Raw genomic sequence first — 25,451 nt, 5'->3', positions numbered from 1 at the left:
AAATAAGTAGTAAATAATTTTCATAACATGGTTATTAGGATGGTGGAAGTTTAATTAAATGATATAATAAAAAGTGTGTCAATAAATAAACATTAGTAGGGTCAATAGTCATACAGGGTTTCAGATTGCCAAATACTATATTTTATGCAATGCTATGCATAAAATTAATGTATAACTCACACACCTAGAAAATAAGAGTTCAATAAAGCATCATTCTTGAAGTATGTAAATTGGAAATTGGGAGAATAAAGAATTGAGGGTGTCTTATAAATGTTAGAAGTATGTTTCACTATACAATATGTATTACAAAGACTATGCATATCTATCTTCTACACATACCCATTATAAAGTTGTGAACCTATAATTAATGATGACTTAGTGTTCCACATTTATAAATGCAACACTTTCTTAAAAGGTTGTGTAATTTAGCAATGATATGTCACAACATGTAGTGCCTGCCCCTATTTCGCATTTTTGCTATCATTGTCAAACTCTTTTAGGTTAGGTTTATGTTGATGATTATTAGTGACATTATTTTGAGATTATCAAATATTGTTTCAGATTTAGCTTATTGTATGATGAGATTACTTGGTACTTTATATTTCATGTATGCATGATGATTATTTAATAATTTCAGCTATTGATGATGATTAGTTAGATGATTTATTATCATATGTGTTTTCTTATGGATACTTACCCCATACTTGCATGTGTATGATGTGCGTGTTTTTTTTCTTTCTGTATGGCATTTCTGATGTAGTTAAGGAAGGGAGTCATAGTCACTTGCTAGTCAAGATCCACACGATGCACCACTTCCTGCCATTTCTTATTTAGCTTAGTATACATTACATTATGTATGTACATGCATGGATTTTATGCAGATTGCAGGTACCGGGTATTGACTTCCTTGAATTGCTAGGATGAGCATACCCTATCGCATTATCTCAATGGTAAGAGAGGGGAGATAAATTCTCAAGCCCAAATTCCAACCCTTTAAGCCATTTGTCCTAATTGAAATTAGGACAAGTATCTGAGTCAAGTACCCTCTGAATGCATTGGATGATGTAACTCATGATTATAACCATTTAGTTTGATTTTGTATGTGTTTTGCTATGATGGGTTTTCGTATTTTATTTTATGAGTCTTTGGTGTATTTTTTCTATTAATTAAGTCTAATTAAAAGATTTAATTAAATGAAAATTAAAATGATATTTTAATATTTAATTTAATTTAATTAATTGGCAAATTAATTAAATTAAAGAATTAAATTTGAAGATAAAAGTTATAAGTTTAGATTTGGAATGTGATAATATTTATTTAATTTAATCATAATATATTTAGAGTTCATTTTTAAATAAATGCTAAATAATATTATTATTTAAGTTATTAAATATTTTATCAATTAGGTTTCAAAAATAAATTTAAAAGTGGAAAAGATATTAAAATTATTAAAAGATTCTAGATTACATGATGCGTGCATGTGATTAAAATATATTAAGATAAAACAAGTGGATTTAATAAAGTGAGTACATGAGATTTAAAATTAATAAATTAATTTTAAAAGGAGTCAAGTGAATATTAAATAAAAAAATTTAATTAAATAAATTAATGTGCATTATTTTAATATTTATTCACATAGGAGTATGCGAACTCTTGTGAGTTGTCATGTTGACAACACAGGAGTTTGCACTCTAATTATGCACATGTTGTCTACACTTAGGAGTTAGCACATTATTTGAGCACATGGTATCTACAACATTCTAGACACCTCATCATGTTTATCTTGTTATTGTGGAAGATATGTGCTTAGTTGTCATGCTTATCTCCTAGTTCTTTCTAGACACATTCTAGATGCATCTTAGAGGCCTTTATATACAGGCTCTCCTAGTGTGTGTGTGTACATCCTCATATGCTTCTACATCCTCATATGCTTCTACAAGCACTCCTAGTCACTTGGGGGGGTTTCGGTCCTTGGAGGAATTACAAATGTTGGAGAAGGAAGAAATTTTTAGAAAGGAGAAGGTTCTAAGAGGAGGAGCTTCTCTACAATTTTTTGAGGCTTGGCGTATTAGCATCAGTGTCCACGTAGGCACTTGTGATTATTTTGCATATTTTATTATGCTCTTTCCCTTCCTATCTTCATCGTGTCTGTTATGTGTGTGTGAACAATTCTCTATGAATGAATCTACAATTTTGTAATTCGGGCATGCATATTGTTTCATCCAGTTATGGGAATTAAAAATATTATTGCAATCTTCCCTTAGTAGAATAAAGATTTGGAAATTGTTTCAGGTTTGGGTTCAAATTAAAATAGAATCTTATTATTATGCATTAGTTTTATATGATTTATTAACTAATCTAATTTAATTTAATTTAATTAAGATTAGTTAATAGTAGAAGTGTAATTAGTTATTAGTCAATTTAAGTAAATGGATTTTTAAATGAGGTCAAATTAAAAGAAAAGAGATATTAATAATTGAATTATTAATGAGATTGATTTTACTTAAAATTAGTGAAGATTATTTTAAATAAATGATTGTCCTTGAAGTGTTTTAAGGAAATTGTAAACTAATTATTTGAAAGTTGATAAATATTATTATAATAATTTGAATATTGGGAGACACTTCTTGGAATTATTAGTAACATTAATTTTTAGTGAAATAATACAAATGATTTTATCTAAAAGTCAATGGGAACTAGTTCAATGATTTGAATAAGTAAATAATTATCTTCTGATTATTTTAGAAAATTGTCTAATTTGAAGAGATAAATGGGTTGACTTGGAGATTAAACAAAGAACCTTATACTCTTGAAATATACTTGAAACAGAAACTAAAACCTAATATTTGGCTTAACCATGTGATTGCAAAAGAAAATTAAAATCTGTGTTTGTATCTTGTTCTTTATGCTATCCATCTTTGGAGTTTGGGTGGTCCTAAAGTGTTGACTAGTTAGGACATCTATCAGAGGCTTGGGAGTTATGCAAATGTGATGCCAAGCTGATGTTATTTGATCTCAATCTTTTTAAAACCCAACCATGGTAATGTGATGGTATGGTCTATGAGATGTTTGCATTTACTATTTGTTGATGCTTTTCAGTCTTCTTATGTGAAGTTGAGGTGTATGTGTATGAGATACTTGACTTAACTATTTTTGAGTCATCAATCAGTTATACTTGGATTACTTTCTAGTCGCCTTGATGGGATTAAAGTGTTTGTTTTGATCTTGATGATGTCATTTTGTGACGTGTTTGACTTGACCATTTTGGGGTCTTCAATCAGTATTATTCTGAGATACTTTATGGTTTCTCGTTGAGAACCGATGGATATTATGATTATCATTGGATGCTTTTCAGTTGCTCATGGAGAACTGATGTGATTATTTTGATTGTATTTATGATGCTCTCCAGTCACTTGTTCAGGACTGAGGTGATTTTATGTGATTATGGATTTGTGCTTTTATTGAGCCTAGGGTAGGTTATCTACTTGTAGTGTTAGGAAGTGTTTGTAATGTGGGTTGGGGCCCTAAGTGGCTACCAGGGTAACTCATTGTAAGTTGTTTTAATAAATGAAAACATTACACTAAATGGGGATTAAAATGAACCTAATAAGATAACTGTATGTTCTCACCCATGCCTCGAGTGCTAGTATAGACTAGGATGGGAGTAGAGAGAATGCTTGGTTGCGACCTTGCATTCCATAGTATGCCTCATCAATACAAGAGGATACTAGTGGCCACATAGGGATCACTAGGGGGTCGGGGTCTATTGAGAGACTACCAAGGTAACTCTAGCATGATTCATGCGATGACACTTTCCTGATTACATAGTAGGTTTACTACATGTCTTATGTGCCTCTAAGTATAGGTGTCGACCCATTATGTTGGAACCTTTGAGTTAGCATACTTTTAGGATTCGTGGACTTAGAGAGTACTTGTGTTATGTGATTTTTTATTTTGTGTTATGTGATTTGATATCCTATTTGGGACTTGAGACTATCTCCTCAATGCAATGGGAGTAGGACATTTAGGTTCCACGTAGTCAGGTGGTAATGTTTTTTCACTCTTACCATTTGAAATTTGTTCATAGACATCATGGCTAGAGCATTCTTTGTTGGCATTTATCTTCATTCTATTCTTGGATCTTGTGATGGATGTTATTTACTAGTAAGTTCCTTTATATTGATGATTAGAATGTGATAGATAATGTTATCTACATTTTAGGATCATCTTATGCTTTATTCTTGCATGTTAGATTTCTTTATGCATATGTTGTGGCATGTTAGATTCCCTTCTGCATATGTTGTAGTATGTTTTAGGAGTGACATTCCTACTATGATAATGTCGATGATCTCTTCAGTGACTTGGGATGTTATGCACAGAGGGATGGCTAGGGCCCACAAAGGTCTAATGATGCTATTGACAGTTGGGAGGAACCACGCAATTAGTCTGTTATTTTTTATGATGGATAGATATCTTTTACGATGGTTGTTATATCTTTATTGATGGATAGATGTATCATGTATGTTATTGGTTTCATTTACTTTATTGCACTTGTATCATAGATTCGATGAGGATGATGTATCTTTATTTTTACATATGTTTAATCTTTTAAGCTTTTCATACCCTGTGACATGTATAGTGGATGATTGAGCATTCCAAATTTGATTGCCAAGAGGCATTCAGAAAAAATGTATATTATGGACATTGGAATTTTTAATTATTCTTTCATATGGATGTGGTAATTTTTATACTTAGTATTGATTAGATTAAATGTGACTCAACATCTTGGGATCCTTAAGGAGTGTAACCTGTAATGTATACTTTTAGTTGAATGTGTTATTGCTTCTCCTACTAGTTGTTCGATGTGAATGGTTTTTCTTTCATGTAAAAACAAATTGTTTGGAAAACTTAGTAAAAATTTAGGTTAATTCTTTTGGATCCCTTGGTGGGGTGTTACACAACATCATCTAGCTCATTATAACTTAACAAATGTAAGCATTGGGAAATCGTGTGAAACTAGACCTTCCCTTGAATTTTGAATAATAGGGCTCAATTAAACAAATCACCTTACATTGTCACTAACAAGATTTATATATATTCAATCAAACTATATACTTTAGGCCAACCATCTAACTTAAAGGATCACTTCAAATTAATGATTGAAGTATGAATGCCCTGACAAACATAACTATTACCCAAAGACTGTAGTAGTTGTATCCCTAACACTAAATTGTTCAATAAACTAGTTGCAACAAGATATTTTTTGTTATGTGTAATTAACCTATATACATCTTGTATGGTTCAATATTTGAACACATCCTAGGTTACACTTCAAAAGAAATTGTAGTTGTATTTTTCCCTAAAATTTTGGGCATGACAGTGAGTCGATCCTCACAAATTTGCACTCTTTTTAAGTGTGCTCAGTCAAGAGCTTATCCATGTTAAAAAATTACAATGACACTATGAGATGCCACCCTATTAGGGGATTTGGATAAAACCTATTAAGATCTTCCCATGTTAAGAGCAGTCTAGTTAAAGGACTTTAGAACACAAGTTAATGTATCACCCTATTAGGGGATTTATTTGAAGTACTTGCTAAGGTCCACCCTTGTTGGGATTTACTATTGCATAGGTAATTAAACAATAGGGAAGTGATCTAACTATATATATATATATATATATATATAGAAAGAGAGAGAGAGAGAGAGAGAGAGAGAGAGAGAGGGAGAGATTAGCTTGGTAAAGATCTCTAGTTGGCTCTCTTGATTGATCTACAATTATGTTATGGCTTCTCTTGGCTTTGTAATCTTCAAACTTCAATCACTAGTGCACTAGGCTCTTCTATCTCTTGCACACGATGTCCTTATGTTGTTCTATCTTGGAAGCTTCTACAAATCTTTCCTTAGTACAATATCACTTCAAGTTTAACTTCTCTTGTCACTATTCTTCTCCTCTTTGAGATTCCTCTTAGCTTGACTGTCTCTAGCTTTGTAGCCAATCATTTGGAAAACTAACCTTTTCTCCTTTCATTCCATCTTATTTTATACTACTTCTTCATCTTTAGTTAGAAGCCTCATATTGTGAATTCAAAATTTGAATTCTTACCTTATTGCTAGCTTAGCAACTTGTTGGATCAGTATGTTGCTCATGTTAGTGTTGGAATTATGGTATATTTTTCATTAGTGCAAACACTTATTCAATTCTGAATGCTTATCTAGCTCATCACTTAGTCTACAGTGTATATTGAGCATTCAGTGGTTACCTTATAAGTTCAGGAAGTAAACAGTTCTCACCGAGCATTTCAGAGGATACCGAGTAAATGAAGAACTCAGTGTTCACCAAGAAAAGCAAGGTAAATGAAGAACTCAGTGTTCACTGAGCAAAGCAAGGTAAATGAAGAACTCAATGTTCACTGAGAAAAGCAAGGTAAATGAAGAACTCAGTGTTCACCGAGCAAAGCAAGGTAAATGAAGAACTCAATGTTCACCAAGCAAAGCAAGGTAAATGAAGAAGTTAGTTTCTACCGAGTGGCACTATATCTACCAAGTCACCAATGGTTACTGAGTTCCAAGCAGTGTTGTGTGGCTAGTATGAACCAAGCCTCTACTTCTACTGAGTGCATGATGATGTCGAGTAATGTAGTGGATGTTGAGTATCAGAAGGTCACCAAGTCAACTTGAGGAACCCGAGTTTTCTACTATCTGGCTGACTTAGTAATGTTTTGTTCACTTATGTTTTGGCTAACCTTGCAGTTGTAAATAATGAAATGGTATATATGTAATGTATGATATCATTTTTAGTATGATACATATGAAGGGTGTGAAAAAGGAAGAGATTGATGTTCGCATGAAAATAAGGAATTGCAAATCAGCAGCAAAATAAAAGGGATTCAGCAAGGTCAACATAGGAGTAGAAAAGTTATATCTATCACATCAGGTGATCAATGCAAAAAAAAAAAAAAAGAGATCTTATCAGAAAATAGTTGTAAGCAGATCCACTGCTTCATCCTAACAGGTGAATCATTTTATAAATCCTTTAACAGGGTAGACTTAACAGTCTTTTTATAAATCTCCTAATAGAGTGCATACTTTACTGTATGTTTGTAAATCCTCTAACAAGGTGGATCTAGCAGTCCTACTTGCTCCTAACAGGGAAGATCACCAGAAGTGATCATTGTAAGCCTTAACAGGCCAACTTTATACTACAGTATTGAAGTTTTGTGGGCATCATCCCCACCCCAGTTTTACTTTCTATTTGGAAGGTTTCTGGGTCACCAAATCTCTGTGTACATGTGCAATGAATGTTTGTTCTTTCAGTTATGCAATAGATTAGATAAATGAATGGTGAATGGTTAAAATGCTGACTTTTATGAAATTTTTATAGGTTACTGATTCACCCCTCCCCTCTCAGTAACCTTTCTTATCCTGAATATTTCCAACAGTTAGATGTGGCATGCTTGTATAGGAGTAACAGGTAACATGTGTCTTCGATGATTTCTCTAAGGAAGAATTCAAATTCAAATTCTTCCAGTTGTTCCTCGATCTCTATCCCCATCACCATTAAATACAATGTAGAGTGCACTCTTACCCACTCAATGACTAGGTAGTCACGGGTTTCTTACTTGATGGTCATCATGATATCCAGGTTGGATCCACTTGCTTATCTATTTATTTTTTTATAGCTCTTAGCTACTTGTTGCGCATGTGGATTTTACTTACTATCCTTTAGCTCCCATATCTTCTCTAACTTAGACTTGCCTATGTGAGTTAGAGTTGCACATTGTCGTATCTTATTTGTTGTGTTTTTATATTGATCATTTTTCTTGCGTAAGTGTTGCCAATAATGACAACACCCTTAATGATGAAGTCTATTGGTCTATTTACCAATTAGTCTTCAACACTTAGGTAAATAAGGTTCACTCGGTTAAGATATTTTTTTCTATAATGGTTGGAGAGTAAAAATGGAATGATCTTTTTAGAATATAACTACCTTTGCTTGTTCAGATTTCTATTTCACTCATCATCTTTCTTCTATTCATACTCTTTCTTCCTTCTAGCTGATCCACCCACATACATATCAACTTATCAGTTATCTTTGTTGATCTTTACAATTTATTTCTTCTCAATTATCCCTTGGCTATCAAATTTCTTCTTCACCTTGATTAAGAACAATGAACAATGCATTTATCCTGGAAAAAAAACTTTTTTGCCTCTTCACCAGATTCTTCCATGTTTTGCCACTTAATCAAAATCATTCGATCTTCATCTAATTATATTCATTGAATCTAGAGACTCGGGTATCATGCCCTCAGCTTGAACTTTGTGCATCATTTTAAATCATCAAATTTCCTTTATCAAATCTTCTTTGAATTTCTCTAGTTGTTGATCTCATAAATAAATTCATCCTTATCTTCAAATGCCAACCTCAAATGAATTCTTTTCCAAATTATTCTTCCTTTCCTTTCTCGATAACAGTATATTTTTCTTGGTCAATACTATGCTCAATTAGCACTATTCTTTATTGGTTATTATGTGCATCCCTAACTTCTTTTTCATGCACTCGATGACAATTGTAGTATCTCAATTACTACTAAGGTTCTTCATTCATCGACCAAATTGTCTTCCACTTCATGACTTCATAATTTTCTTATACACAATCTCAAAACTTAATTAAATTATGTAAAAAAGTCAAATCAACATTATAATGACAGAGTCTAACTCATCAAGTGTCCATTTAAATCCATACACTTATATCATTATACTTTCTTGAAATATTCTTCATCAATCATATGATATGTCACTCTATTGAATTAGCTATAATGTCTTACCAATCATGTTTGACATCAATGATAATATCACAACTGACAAAACTTTTCTACAAATATTATTGACATTATAAATTGGGGCTAACAATATCCTTCTTTGACATTGACAACAACACATTATTACATATCATTACATTATGAAATAAATCCTTAAATTCCAAAACATCCTTAGCTCTCTTTTTCGATGGGTTTTTGATAGTTCTCTACAACTTCATGACCTCTACATTTTATTAAGTTCTTTCTGCATTAGGTTCTCAATTTTATCTACAACTTATTACTCCATAGATACCCCTTTGGATATACTTTACTACTTAATAATAATTACCTCTTTCTCCACTTTGACAGTAATAATCATCTTCAAGCAAGAGCCTACAATGCAATGGTAAATTGTGAGCCTCTTATTTGAGAGGTCTTAGGGTTCAAATCTACTTGATATTAATGAATAATAATATTAATTAACCATAACACATAATAATAATTAATCTTGGCTTCAACCTCTTACTGATCAATTTTTTTTTTATCATCTTCAACTTTATTTATCTCTCCTTTCATTTCATAGCTATCATCTCCATATAGTAATCACACATCTCCTCTTTACTATACATCTCCTCCTTAGGGTATTATCTCCCTCTTTAATATCAATGCCAAAGGTAACTATAGGCTTCAATGAGAAACTTATAAAACCGTGTAGTTATACCTTATAACTTTCATGTAAAAATTGCATCTACTTCATTACAATCATTTTCACAACTCTAGGACTTCTCCCAAAGAGTGAAAAAAAAAATTTCTAATCATCAATGAATTTATGCAACATGTATCTTCACTTAGTAAATATTAGATAGGGGAAGGACCCCTAATTTACCTCTCAGATGCTCAAAAGCGTCCTTAGGCAATGACTTTATGAATATATGTGCAATCTACTCCTTGAACTTCACATACTCCAATATGGCTTTTTTTTTAAATTTTCTCTCTCAAGTAGTGATACTTGATAGATATGTGCTTTTTTTTTTCATTCATCACATGATTCTTTGATATATTAATAACACTTGTATTGTCACAATGGTTAGTAACAGGTTCGGTGACTTCATCTTTCATATGTTCCAATATTTGTTTAATCTATACAATGTTTGAACAATTAATTGTAACAACAACATACTCAACTTCAATAGTAGACTATGATATACAACTTTTTTTCTTGCTTATCCATGTTACCAATCTTTCTCCTAAAAAGAATGCTCCACCACTAGTGATCTTTTTGTCATTAACATTTCCTGTCCAATCATAATCAATATAGAATCTTATCTCAAAGTCACCTTCTTTTCTTATACCATAAACTATAATCTTCTATCGCTTTCTAATATTTGAATATTATCTTTACTATATTCGTATATGTCTCCTTGAGATTGGCTAAATATCTTGCAACTATCCCAACTGCATGTGTGATATCATGTCTATTATGAACTACATATTGCAACTTTCTAATCATTGGTCCACATTGTGTCTCATTCACTTCAGCAGAGGTGTCCTCCTTGGATAATTTACATCCATTGACCATAGGGGTGCCAACAAGTCTTGACTTATCCATGCCAAATATTTTCATAATACCCTTGATGTATTTAGGCTGAGTCACATATATTCCTTCTTTTGCTTGATGAACTTGTAAACCAATGAAGAACTTTATCCCAAAAAACATAGGCATCTCAAACCATTTACTCATCTAATTATTAAATGACTTGCTCAAGAAATCATTATCTCCAAATATTATGTCATCAACAAATATTTCTGCTATCAATACCTTATTTTCAGCTTCACTCTTCAAGTATAGGCTATTGTCTCATTGTTTCTTACAAATCCAATTTTGATCAAGTAGGAATGTAATCTTTTGTACCATTCTCTCGGTGCTTGCTTCAATCCATACAAGGCTTTTCTCAATTTACATGCTAGGTGCTTCTGATTTGGCTTGAAAAATCCTTTAGATTGATCAATGTAAGCCTCTTCCTCTAGAATTCCATTTAGAAATGTAGATTTAACATCCATTTGATATACTTTAAATCTCTTATAAGCTACATATAGCAATAGTGCTCTCACTCCTTCTAGTCTTGCAATAGGTATGAAGGTCTCACCATAGCCAATTCCTTCTTCTTGTGCATAAGCCTTACATAAAAATCTAGCCTTGTTCCTCACAACTTCTCCTTTCTCATTCAACTTGTTCTCAAATTCCATTTTGTTACAATCATATTCTCGTCTCTAGGTCTTGGTACTAGTGTCCACGTATTATTATTTTTAGTCTAATCTATCTCTTCATTCATTGTTTTAATCCAATCATCATTTTCAAGTGCATCTCTTACAGTTCTAAGCTTAAACTTAGGAATCAAACATGTGTTATCTCTCAACTTACTTCTTTTCATCACTCCAACACTCTTATCTCCTATAATTTGATCTTGTGAATGATTCCTTACGACATGCTTTGCTAAAATAGGCTTAGTTCTATGATATCCAACATTATCATCACTTGGTTGGGCTTAGAATTCTACCCAAGGTGCTCTATATGTGGTTTGATTACTTTAGGTTGTTGCTCACTTTCTCTTTTTTGTTTCTAGGTGTATGACTATAGTGGCTTGGTCAAGGGTACAAGTATAGTATCAGGTGCATCATCTTGTACATAGATAAATTTGTTGTAATATTCAGTTTCTTTCTCACTCTATTCATCATTCTTATATGCAAACTCACCTATTCTTACATTTTTACTTTCAACCATTGTACCAATTAATTTATTCAAACAATTATATGCTTTAATCCTAGTAGAGTATTCTATAAATATACCTTCATCTTGTTTTCAATCAAACTTCCCATTTCTTGCATCTTTATGAATATAACACCTACTTCTAAAGATTTTGAAATAACTTATATTTGGTGTATGACCATACCAGAGTCCATGGTATCTTTTTTCTACCTTTCTTCAACTAAAATTGGTTGAGGGTGTGTATAACGGTGCTTATAACTTCTCTCTAGAATGTTTGTGCAACTCCCTTTTCAATCAATAGTGTTCTAGCAGAATCAACAATTGATATGTTTCTCCTATCTACAATACCATTATGTTGTGGTATTCGAGGAGTAGACAATTGCCTTTTAATCCCATGCTCAATGCAATAGTTAGTAAATTCATCAAACATGAACTCACCTCCTATATTAGATCTGAAAAATTTCAATTGTTTACCAATTTCTTTCTCCATTCTTTTATTTTACCATTTGCAAAAAGAGGGGTAAAAATTTATTAAGACAGAAAGGAATACAACAAGGAGCTCGATCCTGAGCAACAAGATCATCAAATTCTTGCACCATCTCAAAGGACAATTGCCTCCTATCCCTAATATTCCAACCCGGATCATGACTAGAAGCCCATTTTGCTAAACAATCAGCAGTTCTATTCCATTCAAGAGGAATATACATGAACCTAATGAACTGAAAAGAGGAAGAGAAGAAAAGAATCTTCTTTAAAATAGTGTCCAGCTACCAACTAACATCCTCAAGCTCTTGCAAAGAAAGCATGTTCACCACCACCTGGGAATCAGACTCACAGATAATCTTACTCCATCCCCACAAGAAACACTATTCCAAAGCATATAAAATAGCCTGAGCTTCCATGAGATTGTTAGTATAATCACCCTTATGAACTGAGAAGAAAACTTTAACATCCCCAGAACTACAACAAGCCACTCCACCAATACCAGCCAGACCAGGATTCCCACAGGAAGAACCATCAGTGTTAATTTTTAGAACTCCATAGGGAGGAGGAGTCCAGTGCCCATCCCGGTTAACCCGACCCTTCCTCTAATGGTGAAGCTGCCTGGACATAGAAGGAAACCTATGAGCTGCAGCCCCATCCTGCAAATGAAAATTAAGGCGATTACAGATAGCAAGATCAACAGGATCCATACCCCCATCAAGCTCACACTTCACAAGAATAGTTTCCTAAAGAGAATGTGATATTTTCCACCAAAGATGCAAAAAACCAAGCTGAACATCTTGGAATATGCGACAATTCCTCTCCAACCAGATATGCCAAAGCATGAAAGATGGGCCAGCAATCCAAGCAGCATGGAGAGAAGAAGACTTGGAGGGAGTACTACCCAAGCAGGCCCAGAACTCAGGCAAAGAGGAAGCATGCCGACAAGAGCAACCCCAAGTGCTCCACCAAAGGTGCCATATCTGAGTAGAATAGGAGCAATGGAAGAACAAATGGGAGACAGACTCCTCTCCATTACCACACAAAACACAATAAGAGGGGCCCTGAAATCCACGTTTACAAAGATTATCCCAGGTAAGACAATGGTTGTGAGCCACTAGCCACATGAAAAAATTGCACTTGGACCAAGAAACTTTATTCCAAACTTGCTTCCACCAAGGGACCTCAGCATCCCCAAATAATTGTCTAGTTATCTCCTCATACCCAGCAGAGACATGATATTTACCAGACAAGGTACCGCCCCAAGCCAAAACATCTGGACCAAGCAAAGAAGAACACTCTCTAGAGGCTAGAATTTGAGAAAGCTCCTGACGATCCATGTCTGTACCTCCAGGAGGCCAATCAAAAGAATGCTTCCATCTGTAACCAACAACAGGTCCCAATTGATAAGGAGTCTTGTAATGAGCCACTTTATCCCATCCAGCAGCAAGAAAAGAGTCACAAAGAGGCTGAAGATGAGGGTATATGGATAAAATGGAAGGGAATCCATCCCAAGCATCAGACCAAAACAAAGCCTGAAAACCTCCTTTACATATCCAGAACAGACCCCTCTTCACCAACATCGCACCTGTCTTCAAAATGTGCCAAACCATTGAGCCACGACCTTCAAGAGGAAGTGCAGAAATAGAGCAAGGATCAGCACCATGAAAATATTTATGAGTGATAATTTTATTTTACCATTTGAATATTGAAATGCATCAGATTTAACTTTTAGAAACATCACAATTATCATCCTTGAATAATCATCAATAAATAAAATAAAGTATCTATTAGCATAATAACTTGTAACTTTCATTGGACCATAAAGATTAGTATGAGCCTACTCTAGAATATTATTAGATGAATGTGACTTGCTTAAGAAACTTGACTTAGTCATCTTACTAAGTTGACATTCTTTACACATAGTATTATTAGGCTCTGTAGGTTGAATAAGCCTCTTACTTTCTTCTTCCTACTCACCTTAATCATATTATCATTTTACATGACAAAATCTCTTATGTCACAACTATTTATCATCAAAATTATCAAATAGGCATGTACTTATAGTAGGATCTACATAGACTAGACTACCTCTCTTTTTTTCTCCAATTCCAATAAATTTTCCATCAGCATCAAAGATTTTTACCTTTCGATTTAGAAAATCCAATTAATGACTTGTGTTATTTAGTAGTGTTGATGAGACTATGAAATGGTATAAGTTTAATGGGTTATACAGTTATTTTAGGGTCTTTTTCTTTTATACATTTAAAGACTTTTTACTATATCTTATGTATAAACCTATAAAAACTCTACTTTTATGTAGTTGAAGGCATCATATGGTTTTATGGATATAATGGTATAATTACAACTTATATGTGATAAATGAAATCTTATGTGCATATTGATAGATAAAATATTGTCTCCCTTTAAGCTTTAAATATGGGATGATTGAAATCTTATGTACCAACAAACAACTAAAGGTTAGGTCAACACAAACCATTAATCACTTGCACAAATCCAGATATTATGGTGCGTTACATTTGTTGAAGGCCTGTCCAAATGAGAAAGAATTGTTTTAACATTCATGTAATTTATTTATCATGCTAATGGATCCTCAATTGTTGAGGCTAGATTTAAGATGTTATTTTATTTTAGATGTTATAAATAAAGTGGTGAACTTGCACCTCAAATAAAGAGGAGAGACTGTAATATGTAACAACATTCAATATAGTTGCTATTTTCTAGTTTTTATTGTTCGTGATTTCATATCAATAAAGATGACACTATTTATTTTTCAGTACTTCATTATGAGTTTATAGTATTTCACTCATCTGAGGGGGCCCACTTGGGGGAGTGAACTTAGATAGTAGGATTAGTATTCATTTTTCCTAAATTTAGATAAAACTATGTTGTTCCTACAACCACTAGTAACAAAACCATTGGTTATTCCTGCAACAAAGATAGATATTGCAAAATCTTGTTTGTAACTTCATTTCTACACTCTAGATTAAGTTCATTTAAACCTACTCTTAGGAATAGAACCTTTATTCAAGCATTATTGTGTGCATAGATTAGAAATAGTAATTAGAAGGGTCTAGAGCATATACTTTGTAGACATATTTTCAAGTCTATGTCCTTGGTTGATAACTAAATAAGTTCAATTAAGCATTTGGATGTTACATGGATGTCCAATCCATGAACATAAAGTTTTAATTTCCAGACTAAACATTTGATCAAGCATTTTTTCCACCATTTCTAGGGATGGTATCAATATAAACCTTTTTAATGGCCATTTTTCCTATTTCATAAGATAATCTCTCCATTTTGTTTTCCTTTGCATGCATAGAAGAATAGATTGTCTTAGGATATTTATTCCTCAGAATTATCCACTAGAAATAGAAGAAATCATGTATCCTTAGAAAGAAGACCCCTAGCCCGAGGACCAAGAAGAAGACCAACCCCTTGAAGCAGACCAAGTTGTTGTAGAAGAACCACCATTTGAAAATCCTTTTTCCACCTACCATGGAAATTCCTTCATCATCATCTAATGAATCATTAGGCTTGAATAACCTTTTTGTTGCTCCTAAATACCAAGAAAATCCTCTTATTCTTGTCATCTATCAACTAGGACAAACAATACCACCACTACTACCTAAAATGGCACAACATACATTTTCATTTCTTATTCCTAATCTTCAAGACAACAATAATTTGAAGAATATTCCTGCCTCTATCATTCCAAAGTTCTATGGCTTAATTATCGAAGACCCTAAGACCTTTATTATTGAGTTTGACATCATTTGTAGGAGTTATGACTATACAAAAAATGCTCATAAGTTGAAGTTGTTTCCATGTACTCTTAAGGAAGTTTCCTTTAGTTGATTTATGGGGTTAGGAGAAAATATTCTAGGAGATTGGAATGCAATGACAAATTTATTTTTAATTAAGAAAATTAGGTTTTTTATAGGGGTTCTTGAAACCCACCAATTAACAATAAAGTACTACTAATAGTCCAGAGCTAGCAACAAAGCAACAAAAAATAACAGGCCATACTTGGCCACCAGAACTAAACAAAATAAAAATAACCAAAAGCTAGGGTACAGACAAAAAACCAAGAGAAACAATCAGGGAACCATTTCTTTGACTACCTCCACATTCTTGAGCTCCAGCTCTCCCATGGTCTTTGCCTCATTAGTCTTCAAATGACTATCATTTGGAGATACCTCCTCTTACCTCTTCCTCTTATCTAATCTCCTTCTTTTCAACTTGTAAGAAGTCATCTTCATCTACAACCCTAGTTTCCTTTTTGTCTTTTTCCTCCTTTCCCTTATTACTTCCATCCATCATTGAGTGAAGTTGAATGATATTGTTATTTAATCCTTTGATTATGTTGAGGCTCTAGTTAGCCAAACTATGGAGAGGTCTCTTCATCCTTTCCACTATTTTTCATTCTCATTAACCCTTGCATCCAACTTGCTAATTCTAACATTCTTGTCCTCCCCTTCCATCCTTTCTTTCCCCTACATCTTAAACTTAATATCTTCTATTCCATGGAAAATCCATTTAATGGATCAAAAATTATCCACCATACTGTTGTGGGCATTGTTAAGGAGGTTCATCCCCATTTCCCTCACGTTATCGCTTAGAATCACCAAAGCTAGGTCAATGAGTTCCTCAAACTAAATTTTTCTATCCCTTCCCTCCAAAACCTATGGGTGGATATGCTCTCTTATTAGACCCATTTTCATTGTGCTTGATTGAAAGCTCCTCTATGCAATTTTCCTACCCTTAGCACCAAGAGTAACCATGGTTTTTTTTGAACCATATTCCTCTTTACTCTCTTCCTAAGCTTTGAGATTGGTCTCCTTAACCTTACCATGTGCCTTCTCTACTTCCTTATCTCCACCCCTCCTCCTTTTGGCTAGGTTGTCATCCTTCCTTCTTTCCTAAGCCTTACTGGTGCTCACCTCTTTCACATTTCCCTCCTCATCCATTTCCATCCCCTCTTCCTCTTCATTGTAATCCTCCACTAAGTTGACCTCTTACTTTATTCCTCTCTCTGTTCCTTTCCCAAACTTCTTCTTCTTTTTTCCCATTTCCTTTATAATTTTGGCCACCTCCTCTTCATCATTTAAATGTAGACCTGCACTATCCTCTGTATCAAAAGGGAGGTAAGAGTTCATTATTTCCTCTTAGGACTCTACCTCATGGGCTATAGCTATTTTATGGGGTTGAGCTTTAAAATGCTTATATATAAGTAATAATAGACCCTTATGAAAGGCTAGGTTAGCATACACTTTCTTCGTAAAACCCACGATACTCTTGTTTGTAGAGAAGAAAAGGTAGAAGGGGATGGAGATTTTTGTTCCATACTTGAAGTGGTTTAGGATAGTGAAATGGTGGGTATGGATCCTGCCATACCTAGTGTCAAGCATTATGTAGGAGATAATTCCCTTAGGACAAACCTTCATTAATTCTTTATTGATGTAGGTTCATAATAGGAACCATTCTTTGCTAAATCCTTCATCTCCTTGGCATCCTTAGCGAATTCTTTCACAGCATTTAGGGATATTTTCTTATCCTTGTAGAATTTTATACCATAATTATGAGAATCTATGACCTCCACTATGACCCCTACATTCACCTAGAAATTGATACCATCTATATTTAGCTTCCCATCTTTCCATGACTTAACCATAACATTAGTTATCTTAGGATCCTAGCCATGAAGTTTTTCAATGAAGGTCGAGATGCCTCCTTCTCCTAGCTTCTCTCATACCTTTGATCTCCTCTTCCACTTCTCTGCTTCACCCTCTAGCTCTCTACAATGCCATTCCCCACCATTATGTTGCAAAAAAAAAGATCAAATTCTCCATGTTCTCCAAACTCAATGAGCCAAACACTAGTTTTTCTCTCAAAAATTGTACTTGCCTCTATCCTCAATAAATAAATTGTAATAAAAATTACCAATAGTCCAAAAAATGCTTCACAAAGTCTCTCAATTATGATACCTTTGATTTGGCCCGTGCAAAGCTTTCATTACTTTAAAATTTTGATTGACAACATTAAGTTCCATAATTACACTTTATGTTTTTCATCCTCCCTTGGATTCTCTCAATCTCTATTAAACTTTTAGCAGCCACCAAAAACCCATCACCGCTTGGCCATATGTCTAATGTGTCCCTACTAACTACCCCATTTTCCATCTATTCAACAACTGCATTAGCCTCATGGTAAATATGTGACACATAGACCCTCTCAATGGTAAGTAAAATTTATTTTATTTCCTCTATCATATTCTTTATACTCCAGGATGGAGCATGTTCATCCCTAAGGTATTTAGTAATATTATTTGAATCCCCCTCAAGCCATAGGCTTTTGACTCTCACCTCTTTTGCTAGCTTGGTCATTTGGAGGGTAGCACAAGCCTCTACATAGTGATCAATTTGGTGTCCCAAGGGGAAAGTAACCACCGCTATACCATACCCATGACAATTTCTGATCACCCCTCCACTTCCCATAGCACCTGGGTTACCTTTAGCCACACCATCAAAGTTGTCTTTGTGCTATCCCTCTGAGGGTAAGGAATAGTGAGATGCCTTTCTTCTTTTTTGAGTATCATTACTACTTCCAATTTCACCTACAAACGGGTTAGATCCTTTATTAAACATATAATTTTCCAAAAGGGCATTTTGAATTTTACCAGACACAATATTTGTAGGAAGGCTTGCATCCCTAAAGATATGGTTATTACTTTCCTTCTAAATATCCCATCCAAAATAAGGCAAAGCCCATTTACTAACAGCTTGAAGCCTTGATCCCTTCCAAGAGTCATCCCATTGCCTAAGGGATTCAATAGTTGAGATAGGAGCACACCAAGTCATCCCAAAAGCTTGATTCAAAATAAACCACACCTCTCTAGTGAAGGAGCAATGTATAAAAAGGTGATCCATATACTCAACCTAGTTTTTGAAAAGGACACATCTATTAGGAATTAGAATACCCCTTTTACTAAGGTTGTCTATAGTTAGGATCCTATTCTATAGTAAAAGATAAAAGAGAATATTGATTTTAGGGATAAGACTAGGGAACCAAGCCTTTGCCCAATTTCATTTTGAATCCTGCCTCATAATAGCTTGGCACCCCAAAGCCACCGAATAGATACTAGCCAAAGTGTTCTCCCAAAAAAGCTCATCCTAATCATCATTCAAAACTACAAAGTGGAGAATAGTCATAAGAGGTTTAGATTTCCAGATATTCGAGAAACATCCCTCCAACCCTGTCTTTGTTTGTAATCACTAACAAATTTTCCATAACTTTGGATAGGAATACATGCCCATCTTTCATATTTAGGATTGTTGAGAAGAGGTCCTTGGATCAGCTAGTTGTCCTACCAAAATAGGGTGTCCTACCCCTTACCAACACTCTATTTTTCCCTACTAATAGTTGTCTCTCTAGCTCTTAGAATGTTGTTCCAAATATTTGATCCATTGGGAATTGACTCTCCAAAGAGAAAATGTCTAATTGTAGGTCTACAAAAGTATTTTTCTACCATGATGTCCTTCTAGTCGCCCTTGCTAGAGAAGATTCTCCACATCTATTTGATTTGGAGAGCATTATCGAAAGGTCCCAATTTCCTTATTCCCAACCCCCCATTCTATTTTGGGAGGTACATATTATCCTACCACTAGGGGATATCTCTTGTTGCCTTCCAATCCTGATCAAAGAAAATTTCACTAGATCTTCTCCATAAGATCAACATACTTGGTGGGAATCCCATAGAGACTCACAACATAAGTTAGGAAATTCTAAAGAGCAAATTTGAAAAACTAAATTTTGCCAACTTGGCTAAGAGTGACTCCTTTATAGCCAGCCAATTTCTTGTTAAACCTGTGTATAAGGTTGTTCCATAAATAATCAAGGGGTTTGAAGCCCATAGGGTGAGCCAAATATATTAAAGGGAGGATTCCCAATTCACAGCCCAGAATAGTAGCAATCTTCCACTGCCTCTCAAATATAGTGTTAATGAAGAAAATATAGCTCTTGTTCCAGTTGATTAGCTACTTCGATCCCCTAGAGTAAGAGCTTGAGATCTTTTTTAACTGCCCTAGCTTCACCAACTACTGTATGCACCCTAAAATGGTTGCCTAGACTATGGAGCCCCATTATTCAATTTATCAAAATTCTTGAATTAGTAGTTTGCAATATTTTATTAAATCAATTCAAGTCAATTTATTTGATCAAATTGTAATTAATTCAATTATTTCAACATTTCCTAAGGTTTGACCATTTTATCCTGTCTTATTTAATTAAAAGAAAGCCTCTCTTTTAATTAGATAATTAATCTACATTTAATTGATTAAGAGAAAACCCATCTTTTGATTTAATTAAATATTTCCTATTTAGTTAAAAGAACTTGCTCCCTTTTAATTAAATAAAATCCCACTTGAAAAAGGAAATAAAATAAATAATAAATAAATTTAAAAAATTTCCTCTAAACTTAAATGCACATGTTTGTAAGTGGGATTCCATTTAATTTTCCTCCTCTTTTCTCATTTGTGGAATTTTGTCTCACACTGATCATTCTTTCTCCACCCTTGATTAAATCTTATTTCCTCTTAATCTTAATCATCCATTCTTCTTTATAAGAGAGAGCCCTCTTCTCATTTTTGACATCCATGATTATGCTATTGTTATGCTATAGGTTTGGAGAGTGACTTTTGGAGAAGGAGTTTGAGCATTAAAGCTTTTTGTGGAGAACTTCTATCTTCTTGTCTTCTTCTCTCATGCATCCATCCTTTAATTTTCATATTAGCTTATATTTCTATTTACTTTCATAGATTAATCTTGCATTGTTATTTCCTTTCATAGATTAGATTTCCTTTCTTGCATTGCTTTGCATTGTTATCATTTAGATTATCTTGCATCTTCATTTGCATGCATATTTTGATCTTTGAATCTCTAATTTTATGGTGTACTTGCATGGGCACAAACTAGGTCAAACTAAGGGCCTCCATTACAAACTCTTGCACTCCATGAATAGAGAGCTATGAGCCACCATTTGAGACCTCATTCTTGAGCAATCTTGGATATAATGACTTATAGAAGTGTGTCAATATTTTAGCACACATCTTTGGCTAAAATATGAACACACTTCTATGAGTCATTATATCCAAGATTTCTCAAGAATGAAGCCTCGAATGGCAACTCATAGCTCTCTATCCATGGAGTGCAAGGGTTTGTAATGGAGGCCCTCAGTTTGACCTAGTATGTGCCCATGCAAGTACACCATAAAATCAGAGATTCAAAGATCAAAATATGCATGTAAGTGAAGATGCAAGCTAATCTAAATGATGACAATACAAAATAATGCAAGAAAGGAAATCTATCTATGAAAGGAAATAACAATGCAAGATTGATCTATGAAAGCAAATATAAATCTAAGCTAATATGAAAATGCAAGGATGGATCATGATGATGGAAGCCATGGATGCGTAAGAGAAGAAGACAAGAAGATAGAAGTTCTCTGCAAAAAGCTTTAATGCTCGAACTCCTTCAAAAACTGCTCCCCAAACTTGCAACATAACAATAGAATAATCGTGGATATCAAAAATGAGGAGAGGGCTCTCCCATATAAAGAAGAATGGATGATTAAGATTAAGGGGCAATAAGATTTAATCAAGGGTGGAGAAAGAATGATCCATGTGAGACAAAATTCCACCAATGAGAAAAGAGGAGGAAAATTAAATGGAATCCCACATAGAAATATGTGCATTTAAGTGTAGAGAAAAAAAAAATTTATTTTTATTTATTTTGTTTCCTTTTACAAGTGGGATTTTATTTAATTAAAAGGGAGAAAGTTCTTTTAATTAAATAGGAAATATTTAATTAAATTAAAAGAGAGGTTTTCCTTTAATTAAATAAGACTTAGGATAAAATGAAAAAACCTTAGGAAATGTTGAAATAATTGAATAAATTGCAATTTGATCAAAGAAATTGATTTGAATTGATTTAATAAAATATTGCAAACCATTGATTCAAAAAATTTGATAAATTGAATAATGGGGGCCCATTGTCTAGGTGACTACTTTAAGGTGCATAAAACCTCCCATTATACTGTCATTAACAAATTGTTAGTGAAAGAAAAGCAAGGGACCAGAAGAAGGTTTGATTCTAGACAGAGCACCAAAATTTCTATTGGTAGAAATCATCCTTCCAAGAAATTCAACCAAAATAATGAAAAGAATGGGTGAGATCAAATCTCCTTGCTTGAGCCCTCTAGAAGGTTTGAAGAAAGAAGAGGGGGAGCCATTGAGTAGAAAAACCAAACAGGTAGTAGTCACTAACTGGTTAATAAGTTTGATGACCCTTGAATTAAACCCAAAGGCACTAAGAACTTTGAAAAGAAATGACTAGTCCACACGATCATAAGACTTTGACATGTTGAGCTTGAGGAGGAAACCTTCTCTCTTACCTTCTTCCAAAGAGTGGATAACTTCATGGAAAGTCATAATTGGGTCTAGAATTTGTCACCTCAGGACAAAGATAGATTACTGAGGTGCTATAATGGAAGGGAGGACCTTGATAATCTTTGAAGCTAGCACTTTAGAAATAATCTTTTAATACGAGTTGCAAAGGTTGATAGGTCTAAATTGGTCCATAGAATCTACCCCAGCCACTTTCAAAATAAGCATAAGGAAAGTGGCATTTACCTCCTTGAGAAGACTCTTGGAACCAAAGAACTCTTGAACCACTTTGTTGACATCCTGATGGACCACATTCCTGAACATTTGAAAGAAGAAAGATGGGAAACCATCTGAGCCTGGGGACTTTTTGGCTACAAGAGAAAAGACAACCTGCTCAACTTCCAAATATGGGAAGAGATAGCCTCAATCATAGCATTCTCCTTAGGTTGGATCAGAGCTAAGATATTTGAAATGATTTCTAGCTGATCTTGATCCACCATATTTGGATCTTTCAAAAGAAGATTAGTGAAGAAAGATATAGCCTTAGCTGCTATTTCATTTTCCTCTTCCAGAACAACTTCCCCTTGCTTGATTTTATCAATTCTATTATGAAATCTATGTTTTAGAGTAGAGGTATGGAAGAACCTAGTGTTTTGGTCCCCCTCTTTTTGTAGAAGTTGAGAAAACCAACTTCACAGATCACCAAGAACACCTGCATGCAAATAACTTGCACTAAAGAGAAACCAAAAAATAATAATGCAGAGCTTGAAAAATTTCAATGGTGTGAGAGAAAAAATTGAATTCCAAGTTATGAAAAAATAAAATACAAAGGTTAACCTTAAAAGTGAACAAAACCCTAAACGGAAAGAAAAACTAGGTTTACACATTATAATTAATATAAAATATTAATTATATGCACCTAAGAGTAAGCTTAAGTAACTAGAGTAATAAACAACTTAATTAACTAAATCAAGATGATATAATTAATAAGCATAAAAAATAATTACTCTAACACCCCCCCTTAAGCAAAGCTCAGGAGGAAGCTAACCTAGCAAAGCTATGAAAGCAAAAAAATGGGTCCCAACAACAAGGCTTGATCAGGTACCCAAAATAAGGAAATCTCTATAAACTAGAGACAAAGGAGAAAACCCAATGGGAAAAACCCATCTCCAAAAAGAGATAGAAAAAGCATGTAGAAAAAACATGAAGGAAGGCCTCAAGAAGACCCCCCAAGGACAACTTATGAAACCCCAAGCATAGACCGCAACTGAAGATAGCAAGGTGACGCAAATGACTTGATGAAGATGTCGGCAACCTGTGCATCAGCAAAAATGTACTCCAAAGAGAGAACACCATCCTAGATGAGATGATGAATGAAATGCATATGAAGCTTTTTTTATTTAGTGCATCGATGCTCCACCAAGTTGTGGGAAATATGAATAACACTCTGATTATCACACCATAGAAAAGTGGGATGATCAGGAGGAAAACCAAACTCATTCATTAGCTACCAAAGCCATAAAATCTCTTGACTCACAAGCACCACTACTCGATACTCAACCTTTGTAGATGAAAGTGTGTGAGCATGCTGCTTCTTGCACAACCATGTGATAGGACTAGAGCCAAGACAAAAAGCAAAGCCAGAAGTAGACTTCTAATCATAAACATCACTAGCCCAATCTGAGTTAGTATAGCCAACAATGTGAGGAGTCCCTGATGTGTAATGAATGGCATACATCAATGTGCCCTGAATGTATCTCAAAATACACTTGGTAGCTTACCAATGACTCTCATGAGGCTCATGTGAGAACCAAGAGACAAGACCCACTACAAAGGAGAGATCAGGATGAGTGTGTATTAGGTACAACAAGCTACCAACCAATTGCCAATACAATGTAGGATCCACTGAAGGTGAAAGACAGGAGGTAGACAACGTGACACCCAACTAAAAAGGTTTTGGAGCAAGCTTGCAATCAAGCATGTCAAAGTGTCAAAACATGTCAAGAGCATACTTTTTCTAATAAAAAAAAATGTCAATAGGGGATTGAACAATATGGAGACCAAGAAAATAGTGTAGTAGACCCAGATCACTCATCTCAAACTAGTCCATCAATGCTCTTTGGACAGTCATAATCATAGAGGACAAGCTACCTATTTGAAGATCATCAACATATAGCACAACGATCAAAACCTTAGCCTCAAGATAGTGAATGTAGATTGTAGGATCAGAATAGCTATGGGTGAAGCCTATAGAAAGCAAAAAAGAGTCCATCTTCTCATACCAAGCCCGAGGGGCCTATTTGAGACCATACAATGAGCATCAAAGTCTACAAACCAAGGAGGAATCCTACACAAATCCCTCAGTCTATTCCATGTAAATCTCCTCAGTAAGATCACCATGCAAGAATGCACTCTTCACATCCATCTAAAAAATGGGCCATCCCTTAGAAGCTGTGAGGCATAAAACAAGGTGAATAGAATTCATCTTGGTGATAGGAGAAAATGTCTCATTATAATCAATACCCTCAACCTATGAAAACCCCTTTGCAACAAGACAAGCCTTGCAATTATCAATGGAAGGCGCTCGTCAAACTTGATATCCCATAGAAATAGAACTTCTCTAGAATCAAGATCAAACAACCTGTAGGCCTTAACATCCTTGCAATAGCCAACAAAAATGAGGTGTTAGCTCTTCTGCTCGATGGCTCTCCATTGAGCATCTAGTATAAATGCCCATGCTTCACTACCAAAAACTTGGAATGAAGATACATCAAGCTTGACATGAGACCAAGCCTCCTCAAGTGTCATATTTTGAACTACCTTGTGAGGCATCTGATTCTGAATATAGTTGGCACAATTGACTACCTCTGCCCAAAAACACGAATCCATGGACCTGTACTAAATCATATAATTAGTCATCTCCCAAAGGGTTTTG

Source organism: Cupressus sempervirens, chromosome 6 (assembly GCF_028749045.1).
Source record: "Cupressus sempervirens isolate cs-2001-9-10 chromosome 6, ASM2874904v1, whole genome shotgun sequence".
In the NCBI taxonomy this organism is placed as follows: Eukaryota; Viridiplantae; Streptophyta; class Pinopsida; order Cupressales; family Cupressaceae; genus Cupressus; species Cupressus sempervirens.
This window is presented reverse-complemented; position numbering follows the sequence as displayed.